The 16,017-nt window shown below is 47.9% G+C and overlaps 1 protein-coding gene across 14 annotated transcripts in view; it reads left to right on the plus strand.

Moving 5' to 3' along the window:
- Positions 1–16,017, plus strand: part of LOC146179021 (uncharacterized) — a 136,758-nt gene that overhangs the window by 17,433 nt on the left and 103,308 nt on the right. The gene's annotated exons all lie outside the window — the stretch shown is intronic.

Genomic DNA, 16,017 nt, shown 5'->3' on the forward strand with positions numbered 1-16,017 from the left:
TCGAATCATCGAATGGCATGAAAAAGATTTGTTTTTCAAAGAACTATCAGCTCTTCAGGAAATCTAATTGATGAAAAAATTGTCTGCTTTCAAGTGGAAACTGTGTTGCAAGTGATAATCATGTTATGTTGGACTATGTACCCACTGTCGGGAATATCAAAGTGGAACTGCACCAAAATAACAAGGCCTTCTGCGGCGTTCTTCACTGATCTGATGCGGTAACAGTAGGGTCTCCACGCTAGTGGCAGCATTCATGTCGGGAGACTCCACCACACAAATAACGAGCAGCTCGTTATGAATTCGCATTTTCGGTGAACAGGACTATGCAAGCGAGTCACGGGAGAGAAGTGCAGCTCCTACTAGAAAGAAGTTAGCAGCACCAACATGTCGCTTGGCCTCAGAAACGGCCCACAGCTGGGCTTTGCTCACTTATGCAGGAACTGTAGCCGTTATCTCCATGGGCCGATAGCAGAGCTCAGGAAAACTAAACTATGTGGCGATGGGGCACCTCCAGTCACTTGGAGGCCAAGCTCGGTGGCTAAGGGGCAGATTTTTAAGCTTACACATCGCAGTCCTGGCACATCTGACCTCGGCACTGCTGCTCTTTGACCCGGGGGGTTACGTTGAATTTTTTTTTATGCATGTAGTATTTTAATCTTTCTGAATTTAAGCAGCACCTGAGGAATAATGCATTTGAAAGGAAAGTTAATTGAACGGTAGAGCTCGCAGCTAAGCTCATAACTGCCACGTAGGTGTCTCCACTTGCTGCCAGCCGCTATAAAAAACTTTTTTGCACAGGTCTCTTCAGGCATCACTACTTTTTGTTCCAGTTCTATAGCTCTGTGCGGCCTTTTTAGAGCTTCCGTGAAAGTATTCTCCTAATTGTCTCCAAGGGAAAAAGATTGACGTATGAGGTTACTGAGAAGGAAAAACATGCTGATACAGCTGGGATAGTGGCATGGTGGTGATGCTGATCAATAGCAGAGTATTCTGATGAAAATACAGGAGTATGTTACATTTGCCAGGAATGAATAGAATACAGGTGTGGGACTCCTGCTCCAATTGTGAAATTTCAATACAAGCGTAACTACTTGTGGCAAACTGCGCGAACCATAGAGAAGATACAAAAATTGTGCCGCTTTGTGCCAGAAACGCCTGTGCAACTTTGGCATCTTAGCTCTGACAGTAGTTTGCGAACAGTGCGATCGTTTTCTGAAAAGAAAATGCAGCTGTTCATATTCCGCACAGTTGGTGCCTTCTGCACAGTTTCTAATAATCTTCGTGATCCTTTAGGTGGTTCCAGCTAGTAGTGGCGCGCGCACGGCCACTCTCGTGCCTTCGGCTGTCGTCGCTCCTGACGCCAAGGAACTGGGGTTGAGCACAAAACAATGAAAGGGAGACTGACGGCACTGCGAACAAACTTGGCAGTAATGGGACGCTGAGCCATGTTGATTCTGAGGGCATGGCGGATTTAGAATATAGATTGGGTGGAACAGTTTGAAGTTTACCTGCCCGTGGTTGGTTGCAGCTTTCTGGGTTGGCGATGACTTAAATTATGTTACTGCATCGATCGCGTTACGCATTTGGGAGCATTTTCGCCCGTCACGAGTGTCGGCACGGTGATGTTAAGTTTGATGGTAGCACCACCAATGTTTTTGGTTTTCTTCTTCATATTTCTTGAAAACGAAATTTAGGTTGCTCGAAGAAGCCACAAAGTGCAGTTTTGTCTGCACCAAACTTCTCCAGTATACAAATTTGCCTGAGCCATATTGCTCCAAAATGACTTTGTGCAGTCCCACCCCTGACAATGTTCTGCCTCTTAGTGCCCCCGAATGGAGAGCTGAGAGAGCTGCTTTTGAGGCAGGTACGCTCAGACTCATTGGCCAGTAAGGGTGCTGTAAGCAGCATCTTTTTGCTTTGACCTCCGATCAAAATCTGGCAGGAGTGACATTGCAGTACCGAAAGCCATGCCCAGACGTCAGAGGAAAGCATTCACTAAGGCTCCTTTAAGGCCAAAGGAGCTTCGAGGCACTAGTATTCATAGCCAGAGGCCATATGATGGTAGAACATAGTGAAGTTGGGCAGCCTTGTGCAGAAAGATTTTTCAATGTGTTAGCAGCACTATGATGCTCATATTGTTTCATAAGCGCTAACATCTTGGGTGCTCTGAGTTAAGAATAATTTAGGGGCAACTTTGCACCACTAAAATGTTGTGAGGCGAAAGCCGAATGGTCGGTAGCCTTCCACTATGGCTCCTCTTTCTCTTTTTCCACTTTTTGTCTCACCTTTCTCCCTTCCCTTACAGTGCTGTTAAGGTGTCCGCATGGAAGTGTGATAGATACTGCGTCTTTTCTTTCCCATAAACCAATTTGAAATGCTGCCGATTTTTGCTTTACTGCGTCTGCTTCTGCGTGCTGTGTGGTGCGGTGTTCGGGGAAGCGCCAAATGAAAAGCACAGCGCAGATGCCTGGATCGGACGCCTGGTGGGGTCGCTTCGTATATGCATGAATCAGAATCTCGCAAAGAAATGCGACACTTCTTGTGGACGCGCGCACGGGTGGACACTGATGAGCCTATGAAGGCTTTTTCCTTGATATGCTAACTTGTACTGAATTCGTCGTGGCACTGACCAGGGGAAGTAAGCAAAGCATGTTGAACACAGTGGTCTCTTAGTAACACAACATGCAACACTGCTCTTTTATATTCTGTCGCTTGGCATGAATATTGGAGATAAAGTGACCTGTGAAAATCGGCTTACTTGCCAAGTGTAGCGGAGTAAATAGATTAACACAAGATCGAAGTGTTTTTCTCCATTTACATGTTCACCACCTCAGTTTATGTGTTTTGGGTATGGTAACAGGGGTATGGCACACGGGTATTGTACTCAGCTAGGAGCTGTGGCAGCCACACTAAAGAACCCCAGGTGATAGGGATTATCCGGGCCCCTCCTCTATGACGCCCATCGTAGCCGGGGTTTTTGGGAACGTTAGAACCCCATAAACCAACCAACCAACCAACCAACCGCCTGTTTCCACAGCCCTCCATAGTCCACTGGCGGCACATTCATTATGCTGAATCACTGTGCTGACATGTTTGTTCTTTGGACTAGTATGTCTGCCTCTGTTTGTCTTGCATCCTAGTGGTTTATTGCAGTTATGTTTTCATAGCCTCTTAATGTGACCTTTATCATTTGCTTTTCAATGTAATACGCATAAATCCTTATGACATAATGCTGGGGAGACAAATTTCCTAATGTGATTATGTGATGCATTGTGGATTATGCGATGCATTGTCTCCCACAGTAGCAGTGAAAGGATACTAATTTGAAATGGGGCCCAGGCCCTGAGATGCTTTCTGTATTATAATTTGTGGCATGTTTACAAGAGATGTTCAAGTAGTTGAGTTGGGTGAAGTAATCCAGTTTAGTAGTCAATGGAGAATGCCCTAATAACCTCAGAGGTTGCTAATAGCATTCTCCTAGCAAGTAACTGAAGGTATGAGGCAGCATATGATTAAAGACCTAAGCATGGGGAATGCAACAGCACATTCTAAATTTTTAAATAAAAGCAGCTAAGCTAGCACCAAGAGTATAAAAAGGGATAGCAGTTTATCATAAGTATATAAAGTAGGTAAAATATTAAGCGAGTGCATGTGTGCAGGCCTGCTAGTGACTACTGACCTCGACAACGAGAAAAATATTTCAGCACAAATAACAATGAGTTGAAGCGCATTTGGCAAACTCTCTCAGGTTAGTGACTTATCAGTAACCCTGAAAATAAAAAAGAAATGAGCATCGCACCTGTGCCTTGTCAGTGGTCACTAACAGAGCTCCTACTTGTAGACTGATGGGAAAGTTGGGAGACGAAATTAATGTTTGAGAAAGGACAGTAATAAGGCCATCAAAGTATTGGAGTTGGGTTAAATTTTTGTTGCACGTTTCCTTCTCTGCAATGACATGTAAGGCATTACATGGATCATCACGTGGTATTCACCTGCGAGAGCTAAATAATTTATAACAGAGTTTTATCTTGTGCTGCTTCAGTGTTTGGTTTCAGCAGGACTGTGACATCAATGGTAGTCACAGGCAGTGCGAGCCATTAAAAAAAAAAAAAAAAAAGAGAGATAATTGTTTTCACTTTATTCATTTTTATTCCTGCTGTCAAAGCATGTTGGCGTTGTGAAATAAAACTGTGAGGCAGCTGTTACAGTGCCCCCTTGCTTTGCCTGTGACGATCATTGATGTCGCAGGCATAGTTCTATTTTTGAAAGCGAACGAACATGACAGATAAATTTCTGCGTAAATCACCTTTCGTAGGTGAACGGCAGGAGGTGAACCACGTACTATCGACAGCAAAATGTTACGGTACGCGTGTGCGCGGAAAGTGTTCGGAGCAATCGTCTGGTCGAGACTCCTGAAATGCGGCAAGCTGTGACGGCACGCACACGCTTTATCAGCTCTATAAGCAGAGCTAGGATAAATTTTAAAGACCATAGACTTTTAGTTTAACGCTACCGCTACCGCGCGAGCGTCAGTACGCATGCGCAGATCACCACGAGGGCGACAGATGGCGCCACGTTGTCAAATTCAGGCGGACTCCGCACGCAGGGGCCAATGAGCGCGTGCTGTGCTGTCGACGCGCGGTAGAGGTAGACGGCCGCCGTAAGCGGCAGCGGTAAACTAAAAGGGGTTCCAAGTTTGGCTGTAAGGCGTTATTTTGTGTGTTTGTCCGAAGCCAGTCAGACCCGCGGAAAGAAATGAATTAAACATGGTTAAACTGCACCGGGTATGGGGTTTGAACTCACGGCAAAGCGAACAGATCATCTTCGCTCACTGCACGAGAGCACTGTACCCGTCGCCGCCGATGCACTACAATGAATTGGAATATGCAGTGAAGCGGACGGGAGTGAATTCCAGTAGAGTGTGTGTGCTCATTTCGCCTTAAAATGTTTGTTTTGGGTTCTGCATCCACTACTTCGACGACGTTTTGAGAGCATTACGGCAGCTGCTAGAAGGCCATTGTATGTAATCCCCATAGGTTTCCTGGCGGCGCTGCGATCGCATTCTCTTGAAATTGGGCCGAAACGGGCGACATTTTTGGGGCACACGAAGGCCCCATCCGCTACACTAGTTCACTGTGACCGAACACACGGCGTGTTAAACTGCCTCTCTCTCTCGCGCTGTGCATTTGCACGTCGTCGTCTTCATCGACGAGATGTCTGCAGCCCTTGAAGCCCACATGGTCCGGATTTGTGGAGCCACATCGTATCAGCGACACATTTGGCGAGAAATGCGACCGTTGCAAGCTCCTGTCGCACATAATGGACAGAAGAGGGCCGAATGCAGCTTCCCTTATCGTCGGCACTGCGCCTGTTTGCGGACGTGCAGGTGTTTTCGCCATTTTTTGCTGCCCGGCTTGTTTTTTTTTTTTTTTTTTTTTTTTTTGTATCTTGCTTGCTCATAGCCGTTGAATCCGCGGAAAGGCGAACGATTATCGGTTCACGAACCTGTGTTTGTACCGAGGCGCGTTTTTCTTCTTGCCAGCCGCAATGGCTGCCCATTTTCAGTGACGGTCCGCGGCGGGCGCGTTTGCATAGAAGCGATATGTACAAGTCGCTCGTGCGTGCGTGCGTGCGTGCGTGCGTGCGTGCGTGTGTGTGTGTGTGTGTGTGTGTGTGTGTGTGTGTGTGTGTGTGTGTGTGTGTGTGTGTGTGTGTGTGTGTGTGTGTGTGTGTGTGTGTGTGTGTGTGTGTGTGTGTGTGTGTGTGTGTGTGTGTGTGTGTGTGTGTGTGATATGTCAGTGCACGTTAACGAAACCCCGGTTGTCTAAATTATCTAGAGCCGTCCACTGTGGCATTCTCCATAGCCGGAGTCGTTTTGGGGTGATAAACCCAGAAACAAAGTTTTGTCAGATGTCAAGCATGCGAAGATAGCTTCTCCCACCCCGCCTTCCCCCTAGGTCCTGAGACGGTCGACGGAACCATGGGGCGTCGCAGCATACCGGAACTCTTTGATTATTCGAGCCGCTAAATAAAACCCTTGTCGTCAAAATCTAGCGCTCCGACTAGGCCGAAATTCATAGGTTAGCAGATGTCGCGCTATCTGAAGAATATAAGACAACCCTGGTCGACGCTGCTGGAATCGTTGTAGAAAAAAAGAAAGAAAAAAAATCATAGGATTGTAAGTATAGGTAAACCGAGTAGGTCGAGCAAAAGGTTTTGCTCACAGATGGAGACGAAGACGTGTAATGCACAGCGCGCGATGGTGTGTTGCAGTCAGCACGCGGGCGCGCGATCGGCTGCGAAGTTCGGTGCCTGGGTCCCACGAGAAAGGGCTAGGTTCGAATCCGCTCCTCTCAGACGTTTTCTTATTATTTTTAAGGCGAAAGTCTCTCTATAGAGGCTCATAGAACGAAATCCCGTGCGCGGGATCTGTGCGTCGGATCTGTACGCTGATGGGTAACTTGTCAGTCATCATGACGACGTCATCAGACTAATCAATCCTGTCTCCACCGGGAATCGAACCTCTATCTCTCGGATCCCCAGCCGAGCGCTTTAACCAACTGCGCCACGTCCGGGTCGTGAAGCGCGCGTAATTCTCATCTATCTCTCGGATCCCCAGCCGAGCGCTTTAACCAACTGCGCCACGCCCGGGTCGTGAAGCGCGCATAATTCTCCTTGTCTACCGTGAAGGTGATAGTAGTGATGGCAATGGCGCTGTAATTACCGATAATGAGAACGATGACAGTAGCAATGATAATGACGGTGAATTTAGTTCATAATCGGAATGAGATCAATCACGATGACCCCTGAGCAGCAGCAACGCTCTGGCTTTCGCATTTCTGCAGTGTAGATTCCACAGTGCTGTCGAAATTTTCATTATTCTGAAAACACTACAAGCGCTCACACAAGCGTTATACGATTCCGCTATAGGTTCTATCTGGGGCTTAACCTAGACTGCGCGAAAGCACTGTTTGAATTACCAATTCCTGGGCATGTGTACTGTGACGTCACTATCTGGCGGGCCAATCTGTGTCGGGCAGGGTCATTGCTCAGCTCTGACCATAGCCTCCTTTATACTCTTGACGGTCGTATGGGTCATCTCGCACACATAAAAGCTGTGGTGTGCTAGCATTCACTGTGTCAGCAGCGCGCGAACTACCCAAGAATATCTGGGACACTGGACTGCGTACATGGGAGTCGATTTTGCTGCATTTTTCGAAGAAAAGGTTAACCCCTGCAAACACCGCGTCTTCTCGGCGTCCCTCTACACTCGCGTCTTTAAAGGAGCTAGTGGCTGTCTCCCTGGTTTGGTTAATGAAGTCGGATTCGGCACTTCGCCAGTTAGGTCTAAACAGTATAGTTACCAACTGCAAGGCATGTGTTGCACTCTTCAAGCAGTATAAAAGCGAGTCGCGACAGCACTGACTGCACGGTGTGTTCTTCTAGAAAGTTTTTTTTTTTTTTTTTTTTAATTTTCCTCGCTATGCGGTTCGGAGGCCAGAGAACTGCGTGATCATTGTCCCTGTGCCTCTTACGAAAACTACGTCTTCTTGGCGCGATATTTGAACGAGACATCGTGGCATGTCCCGTTCGTTAAGCTCTACTCTTCGCACCGCAAATTCCATGGTCATGTAGAGTTTGACCTTGAGCCGAGAGACTCGCCGTGGTGGAGGGCTCCGGAAATGTCAAGGTCATTCACTCGCGCATTCAATCTTGAGCCGGGAGACGACGTAGTGAAGGCCTCCGGAAATTTCTACCGCCTGGGGTTTCTTTAACGTGCAGTGAGAATATGTGACTAGATGGATTGGAGGAGTGTGGGGTTGAAAACTGCTTCGCTGGTGCCTGGTTCTTGAGCCTCGCCATGATTGAGGTGCGTACCGTCCGAGTACACCAATGCTTTGGTGCTGTCGTTAGGATATGTAGCCATGTATAACGGAGCCTATACGCTCGGATGACTAGGTTCGGGGTAAACCTCCGCACTGTTTTCTCGGTATTTTTCTGCGCGGCCTGAAAGTGCGTTCTGCGCGGTCCCGCGCAGGCACCCTCCGACGCCGACGCATCTAATCCGTTGTGAATGGCTCTCGGGCGAGCGATTCCCTTGTCGTGAGCGATTGTTGGCCTCGCCATATCTCTCGCGCGACAAGTTAACGGCGGCAGACAATCGCTCGTGGACCTCGAATGTAACGACAGATTAGATAGATATACGTTGAGTGAGTGTAGCCCCTATCTGGGGTCTCCGATGGGGCCGATTTCCGCAGCGTGGGAAGGACAGCTTTAAAAAAAAGAAAAAAAAAAAACTCGAGTTCAAGGTTTTCGGAGGAATCACGTTTGAGGGGCTCTTGTGTGAGCGAAATTGTATTTAGGACAGTCGATAGACGTTCTGGACTAACAAATCTTTTTCGAGGGTGTCGCTCCAAGGACTTGCTATAAGCTCATGGAAGATTAGAATACAGTTGCCCTCGACCTGGGGAGACACGATCTCCCTATAGTGCTATTTACAGCTTGCTTAGAGGGTGTTTTCAGACATGGAATGGGAGCAGTTAGGCATCAGGATCTATGGAGAATATCTCAGTAATCTGCGATTCGCTAATGACATTGCCTTGTTAAGTAGCTCAGAGGACCAATTGCAACTAATGGTTAATGATCTAGACGCTAGAAGCATAAAAGTAGGCCTAAGGATTAATATGCAGAAGACTAAGGTAATGAATGTTGAACTGCCTGGATAAGGGACAACTGTTTAAAATAGGTAGCGAAGTGCTGGAAGTGGGTAGGCGAATATGTCTACTTAGGACAGGTAGTAACCGCAGACCCGGACCATGAAAGGGAAATAACTAGGAGAATTAGATTGTGATGGAGCGCATTTGGAAGATACTCAAACGTTATGACTAACAGCTTACCGGTATCACTCAAGAGGAAAGTGTAAAACAGTTACATCCTGCCGGTGCTATGGGGCTGAAACATGAAGGTTAACGAAATAATATAATAATAATTGGTTTAGCGGAAGGGAAAGGCGCAGTATCTGTCACGCTTCTTTCTGTGGACACCTGAACCACGCGGTAAGGGAAGAGAGGAAGGTGGGAGTGAAAGTGGAAAGGGAGAAAGAGGAGCCATAGTGGAGGGCTACGGAGTAATTTCGACCACCTGGAGATCTTTAACGTGCGCTGACATCGCACAGCACACGGACGCCTATTCATTTAGCCTCCATCGAAACGCAGCCGCCGAGGTCGGGTTCGAACCCGGGTCTTTCGGCACAGTAGTCGGGCGTCTAACCACTGCACCACCCCGGCGGGGCGCGCCGTAAGGGAAGGGAGTATGGTGGGCGTGAAAGCGGAAGGAGAGAAAGCTGTGCTGTTGTAGATGTGACGTCAAGGATGTCACGCAACCGGAAGCAGGGCCGAAAAAGGGCATAGGAAGGGATTGGCGCGCAATTTGAAAGTACCAAAGACTAAAATGGGTAAGCAAGAAGTGAATTATTGTGACGTTGAGGATGTGACGTCACACAACCTGGAGTAGAGCCGAGAAAGGGCATAAGAAGGGATTGGCGTGCAATTTGAAAGTACCAAAGGCTAAAATGGGCAAACAAGAAGTGAAATAAGCAAACCAGAAGCAACCAACAGCAGCATCCGTGCTTTCGCATTAGTCCAATGCAGGTTCTGCAGTGCTCTTTTTTTTTTGGATGAAGGCTGCACACGACTTCATTTCGCTAAATGTAAATAAAGTACGCATTAGCGAAAAAACGCATCTGGCGTTCGGCAAACATGACTGGTGTTGCCAGCCTTTAAAGCAAGTGCTTTTTTTCTGTATCGAAAGCGCGGTTTGTTTTTTGTTTTTTTTTTTTTCTTCCTGCCCTGCTTCTACTTCAGCTGAGTGGTTCTCGCAGTGGACCGTATTTTTCCTCGTGTTCGTAGTTTTTGGTTTTTAGTTATCGGTTCGTTATTCCTGGTTCCCGGTATTGTGACGAAAACGCATGGACAAGCTTGGCTTCTCCGAGCCATACCTAGCTGGGCTGCGCTCCGTGGAACACGCATGCTGCTGGGTCGTGCTGGGCAGCGGTGTCGCCTCCATGAAATTCCGGAAAACAAGCTTTCGTCGGTGTGCCTTTTTTTTTTTTTTAATCTTCTCCTTCTTTTTGCTTGCGCATGCGGAAATGGCCTGTTCGACGGATGCGAGGGGCAAAGCGTCTCGCATCGTCGGACCCGCTAACAGCTCTGAAAACTCTGCGAACGTTGCCGAACCGGTACACAATTAGTTTTTTTTTTTCTTTTATTTTTTTTTTTTTTTTTCCCCGCGATTGCCGTCACAGCACCGTGATCTTCGGCGATGGGTACGCGCTGGACTGGTTTTGTCAGCATGTGGACGTACCCACTAAGCCTAGTAACCGACGCTGAAAATAACTGAGGGTAATGTTCCAAATTGCAATCGTGCATGGCCACGTCACGCCGCAGTAAGCTTGTGTGGGCAAGTTTCTGGGGAGCAAGCTGGGCTCTCGTGGATTTGATAGTCAGTATACCTCGGGCTATAGTGGAGTGACGAACGAAAGGGGACCCGAAGACGATACCAAAGAAGAGACTTGGTTGGAACTGGCATTTGTTAGGCACCGAGGGTTGTCTGATCATTTGGATAAGTCCATCAAGAAAAACAAAAAATACCTTGTAAAAGACGAAGCTCAAGTCGGCTACTTCGGCGATCTGTTCGGTCAAGCTGAGCGCGGAAATGCCGTTCACTGTGTACCGTAAAACAACCCTTTCAGCTAACTGCGAGTACAATCAAATGATTACGCAAGCCTTTGTACACGCTCACTATACGTGCACCGCCTAACTGTTGTAACACGGGGGCTTCAGCGATCCTCTGTTTCGTGGTTACGTTTGGGCATGCACTACACTTTTCTTTCGCGTCGAGCTGTAATTTCAGGCTATTGACGTAGGCTGTGACTTCCTTTCTTTCTTAATATTTATTTATTTATTTATTTTTACTCCAGTCCCACTTGTCGGCCGATAAGGACCCGTGCGTCCGCGTATGCCCGCCATTTATTATCTGGTGTTATTTTGTACCGCCGTTTCCTCGGTGATGTATACGGCATTTTAAAAAGCTGGAGACGTCAGCTAATTCCGCGGGGTGATGTCCTGCGCAGCTGACTGTGCGTGCAGTTTCTCGAGCGTCATCGACAGCCGCTAGCGCCAGACCTATCGCTTTATTTTTTTTTTTTCTCCCCCTGAGCTCGAATGCCGGCGGCAAATTTCCCGCTTTTCTTGGCAGTTTTTGTGCTTCGCTTTGCGTTTAGTAAAACGCACGTAGCTTTTTTTTTTTTTTTTTTTTTTTCTTGCCGAGAAACGGTGCAGCTGTACTAACATCCGGTGACGGGCAGAAAGAGCAGTGGTTTGTTGGCGAGCACCTTGCAAGGTTTTTTCTTTTTTTTTTCGAAATTGACCGTAGCACGTATAGACAGGCAGCCAGATGTTTACGGAGTGCTGTTGTATAGTATCGGACAAAGTTGATCTAATCGCCGTCCTTGCACGCCTCTCGAAGTACATTAAGTACGGCCTGATTCTTTGTGTGTACGAATTATGGGATGCGGTGTTAAATTTTGAGCAACGTGCGTCCCCAAGGCAGTTAAATGTATTTGCAGAAGTTGCGCCCAAACAGAGGAAAGCTGCGAAATGCGCTATAGCATCCTGCGTTGGCTACGCGGGGCTCCGAGCAGTAGCTAATTGTTCGTGCACTTACGTAAGAATTGTGGTTTACTTTTTAATATCGCGGTGGTGTCAGAGATCGTGGCTCACATTACCCGTTCGCCGTGGCCATATCCGGGGCACATTCATTCATCTGGGTTGAAGGGGGTGTCAGGGCGTCTTATCACGTTACACACCGTCTCCCAATACTAATGCCGTCCTTCAATATAAACGGTGTATAAGGTGTTGCGAAGAGCAAGAAAGGTTTCAGCAACCGGTAATAGGCTGAGAGATCTGCCTAATGCTATCTCTGTTCACTAACATAAGGTTGTAAGTTGGGCCTTGTTCAGGTTTATATATATATATATATATATATATATATATATATATATATATATATATATATATATATATATTGTAAGTTGGGCCTTGTTCAGGTTTATATATATATATATATATATATATATATATATATATATATATATATATATATATATATATATATATATATATATATATATATATATATATATATATATATATATATATAAACCTGAACAAGGCCCAACTTACAACCTTATGTTAGTGAACAGAGATAGCATTAGGCAGATCTCTCAGCCTATTACCGGTTGCTGAAACCTTTCTTGCTCTTCGCAACACCTTATACACCATATATATATATATATATATATATATTGTAAAACAGGTATTGGGCTCTGATATGTTCAGCGCCTGATGCTTTGAAGAGAACGACAGTCATGTTCAACGCGCGTGACGGTCAGGAAAGAAGACGACAACGAAGCTCTCTCTCCGACGCTCGGGCTTGCGCTTACAGAAGTGCAACGACTGATCGCAGAACGTTCCATTGATTGTTGCCGGCGTAGCGCCCTGTTTAAGGACTCCTATTACAATATATATATATATATATATATATATATATATATATATATATATATATATATATATATATATATATCCTGCATATATATCCCTGCATCGAAGCAAAAATAAAAAAAAAGACAAAATACAATTCCCAGTGCTCTCCTTGGCCTCGCCGGCTGTTGGCTTCTTTCCTTCGTGTATTATAACGAGCACCCTCATTTCCCCTTCATTTATCTCATATATATATATATAGGGTGCCTCGATGCCTTTCGCCTAATCGAGGCGAAAAGCAAGGCGCCCGTGTGCTGTGCGATGTCAGCGCACGGTAAAGAACCCCAGGTGGTCGAAATTTCCGGAGTCCTCCACTACGGTGTCTCATAGCCTGAGCTGCATTGGGACGTTAAACCCCACAAAGCACCGTAATCATATTGTTTGTTTCTTTTGTGCGTTGCGAAATTCTAATTTTTTGTTTGTTTTTAGTTACTCGCTTTTACTAGGTTTAATCACATTCCAAGTAGCATGGGCAGGAACGCTTTATCTTTCATTCTTGCTGCAGGCATCTCAATAAATTTTCCCAAAGTGCAACGTGTGGCTTTGGTTGGAGGGGCGACGGTGGTGACGCGCGGCGGCCGCTCGGGGCCTCTGCACAATCGGCTAGACCTGGTCGCCGCTTGCTTCTATTCCGGCCGTGCCGAAGGGCACCGCGGCCGGACTGGATGTGGCGCGTGCTTTGTTTCCATCTCTGGCCTTGCCGAAAGCATATCCCGCCGACGTGTCATGGTTTCCACCGTGGCAGGTAACGTGGAAACAAAGCGGAAACATCCTCGTTTTTAAAATCTGCTTACTGTCACCTCCTCCATCCTGGAACGGGAAACTAGACCTGCTCGGGGCTCTCCATATACACGTGCCCTTGATGTGTCGCCGTGCAATCCATCTCAGTCGAAGGTCCTTAAATAGGCTTGCACTCAAGCCAGAAAATTGCTCGCGCATTCGGCATTTTTCTTCCTTACTTGCACACTCTGTGAAAGTCGTGCTTGATTTTTTTTTCTTTTGTTTTGATTACCGCGCCGTGTTTGCTTTGCTTTCCTTTATGGCGCGCGCACGTACTTACCAAGCACGCGTTAACGCAGACAGCGGCTGCTAACCGTTTTTGGTAGAACGGGGAGGACGTCGGAAGGTGTCGGCGATGCCAAGCCTCTCATTACACTTGCGTTTCCTTTACTATATCTTTTTAAAGAAAGGGGGGGGGGGGGGTAACGATACCGTGGGACAGCCGCAGTGACACACGGGGTGTTCACGATGGCGTCGCGCGCATGTGACTACGCGTGTCAGCGGAAGGACGGCAGCTCATTAGCGGCGACCTTCGTTTGTCTGCGAGAAGCTCGCTGCGGGTTGTCGCTCTTTCTCGTCACTGTCACTGCCGAGTTTCCTCTCCGTAACGCGCAGCTCTTTCGCGGCCGCCCCCGCCGCCCCTATATCTTTGTTCTCGGCGCCCCCGTTTGTCGTCCATCCAGGTCGCCGCCAGGCGCCGGAGATTTGCGCGCACGTTATGAAAGACCGCTGTGTGGTCAGAATTGATTCGAATCCCCCCTCCACGGGCTTGGCTGGGCCCCGATTGGCAACCGCATTGTGTGACGTCACCAGGCCGAATGACGTGTTGGCAGGGGGAATGAAGTGAGAATCGAACCTTCCGGCGCAAACGCGTTCCTGCGCGTTGGTTAAAGCGGGGCTTTAGAGCTATTCGGGTGGTCCCCGGGTTTTCGCATCTAGATACGTGTCATTCATGTCAACGTGCTCAGGTAGAAATGTCATTGAGCGACCCAAGTGGTCGAGATTAATGTGGAACTCTCTGCTAAAGGCAGTCGCCGTCAAAACTAGTCGAAACACTTAGGTTGTGCCGTACCGTGAGTGTAATAGGGTACTGATGAGCATCCACCTTGTATGCAACCACCGCCGGAAACGCACTCAATAACCATAACGGGATTTGGCCAATCTCATTTACTTGGCCGCCAGCTCATTCATCATCAGCCGGAATATACTTACCCACTGCAAGGCGCAGCCTCTCCCGTAATGCTTCAAGTAACCCTTTCCTATGCTAGCTGCACCCACTTGACCCATGCAAACTTCGTAACCTCATCCACCCGCCTGACTTTACGCCGCCCCCTGCTACTCTTTCCGTCCTTTGGAAAGAAAGGCTCTTATAATAATAATTGGTTCACGGGAAGGGAAAAGCGCAGTATCTGTCACACTTGCTTTATGCACACGTTAAATTAAATTAAATTGGTTCACAGGAAGGGAAAGGCGCAGTAACTGTCACACTTGCTCTGTGGACACCCGAACCGCGCCGTAAAGGAAGGGAGGAAGGTGGGAATGAAAGTGGAAAGAGAGAAAGAGGAGCCGTAGTGGAGGGCTACGGAGTAATTTCGACCACCTGGGGATCTTTAACGTGCGCTGACATCGCACAGCACACGGACGCCACTTCGTTTCGCCTCCATCGAAACGCAGCCGCCGAGGTCGGGATTCGATCCCGGGAACTCCGGCACAGTAGTCGGGCGTCTTACCACTGCACCACCCCGGCGGGGCTTATGCACACGTGAACCGCGCCGTAAGGGAAGGGATGAAGGTGGGAGTGAAAGTGGAAAGAGAGAAATGGGAGCCGTAGTGGAGGGCTACGGAGCAATTTCGACCACCTGGGGATCTTTAACGTGCGCTGACCTCGCACAGTACACGGACGCCGCTTCTTTTCGCCTCCATCGAAACGGAGCCGTCGTGGTCGGGTTCGAACCCGAAAGGTTTGGTTTGTGGGGTTTAACGTCCAAAAGCAACTCAGGCCATGAGAGACGCCGTAGTGGAGGACTCCGGAAATTTCGACCACCTGGGGTTCTTTAACGTGCATTGACATCGCACAGCACACGGGCGCCTGGCTTTTCGCCTCCATCGAAAAGCGGCCGCCGAGGCCGGGATTGGAAGGCTCTTATATCTTATATTATTTGATGTGTTCAAAGAGGAGGGAAGCGTAGGTTTGCGAGGGTAATACTTTGAGGCAGCAGCTGGAAGAGGACCTGGTTATTACTCTTTAACAACGTGGGTGAGATCTTTGTCCTTCAGTGCGCGTTGCTCAGGATGACGGCACCGCACCCTTCCGTACCACACCACACCACGCCGTATACCATGTCCCGCCACGATCTCATTTTTGTGAGAAGGCGGCGCTTGAAGCCTCATATGGTTTCGGGGTTCACTCGAAGCTTTGCGTCTCCAGCTTGCCGACAGTGCTTTTGCGAAGCTGAAGCGTATTTTAAGGCGAAAACCTTTAATGGCGCATGCTGTTGTGGACAAAGTGTGTCCCGCTTTTGCGGCGTCTGATTGACCGTGGCGGAATGCGTCCCTGCCTGCCATCTGCAATGCCACACGTAACACGCGCCAAGGAACGCCACGCGACAGAAGCGATGTACCGTCCAAACTCACA

Source organism: Amblyomma maculatum, chromosome 9 (assembly GCF_055883805.1).
Source record: "Amblyomma maculatum isolate TAMU_Amacu chromosome 9, ASM5588380v1, whole genome shotgun sequence".
NCBI classification, from domain to species: domain Eukaryota; kingdom Metazoa; phylum Arthropoda; class Arachnida; order Ixodida; family Ixodidae; genus Amblyomma; species Amblyomma maculatum.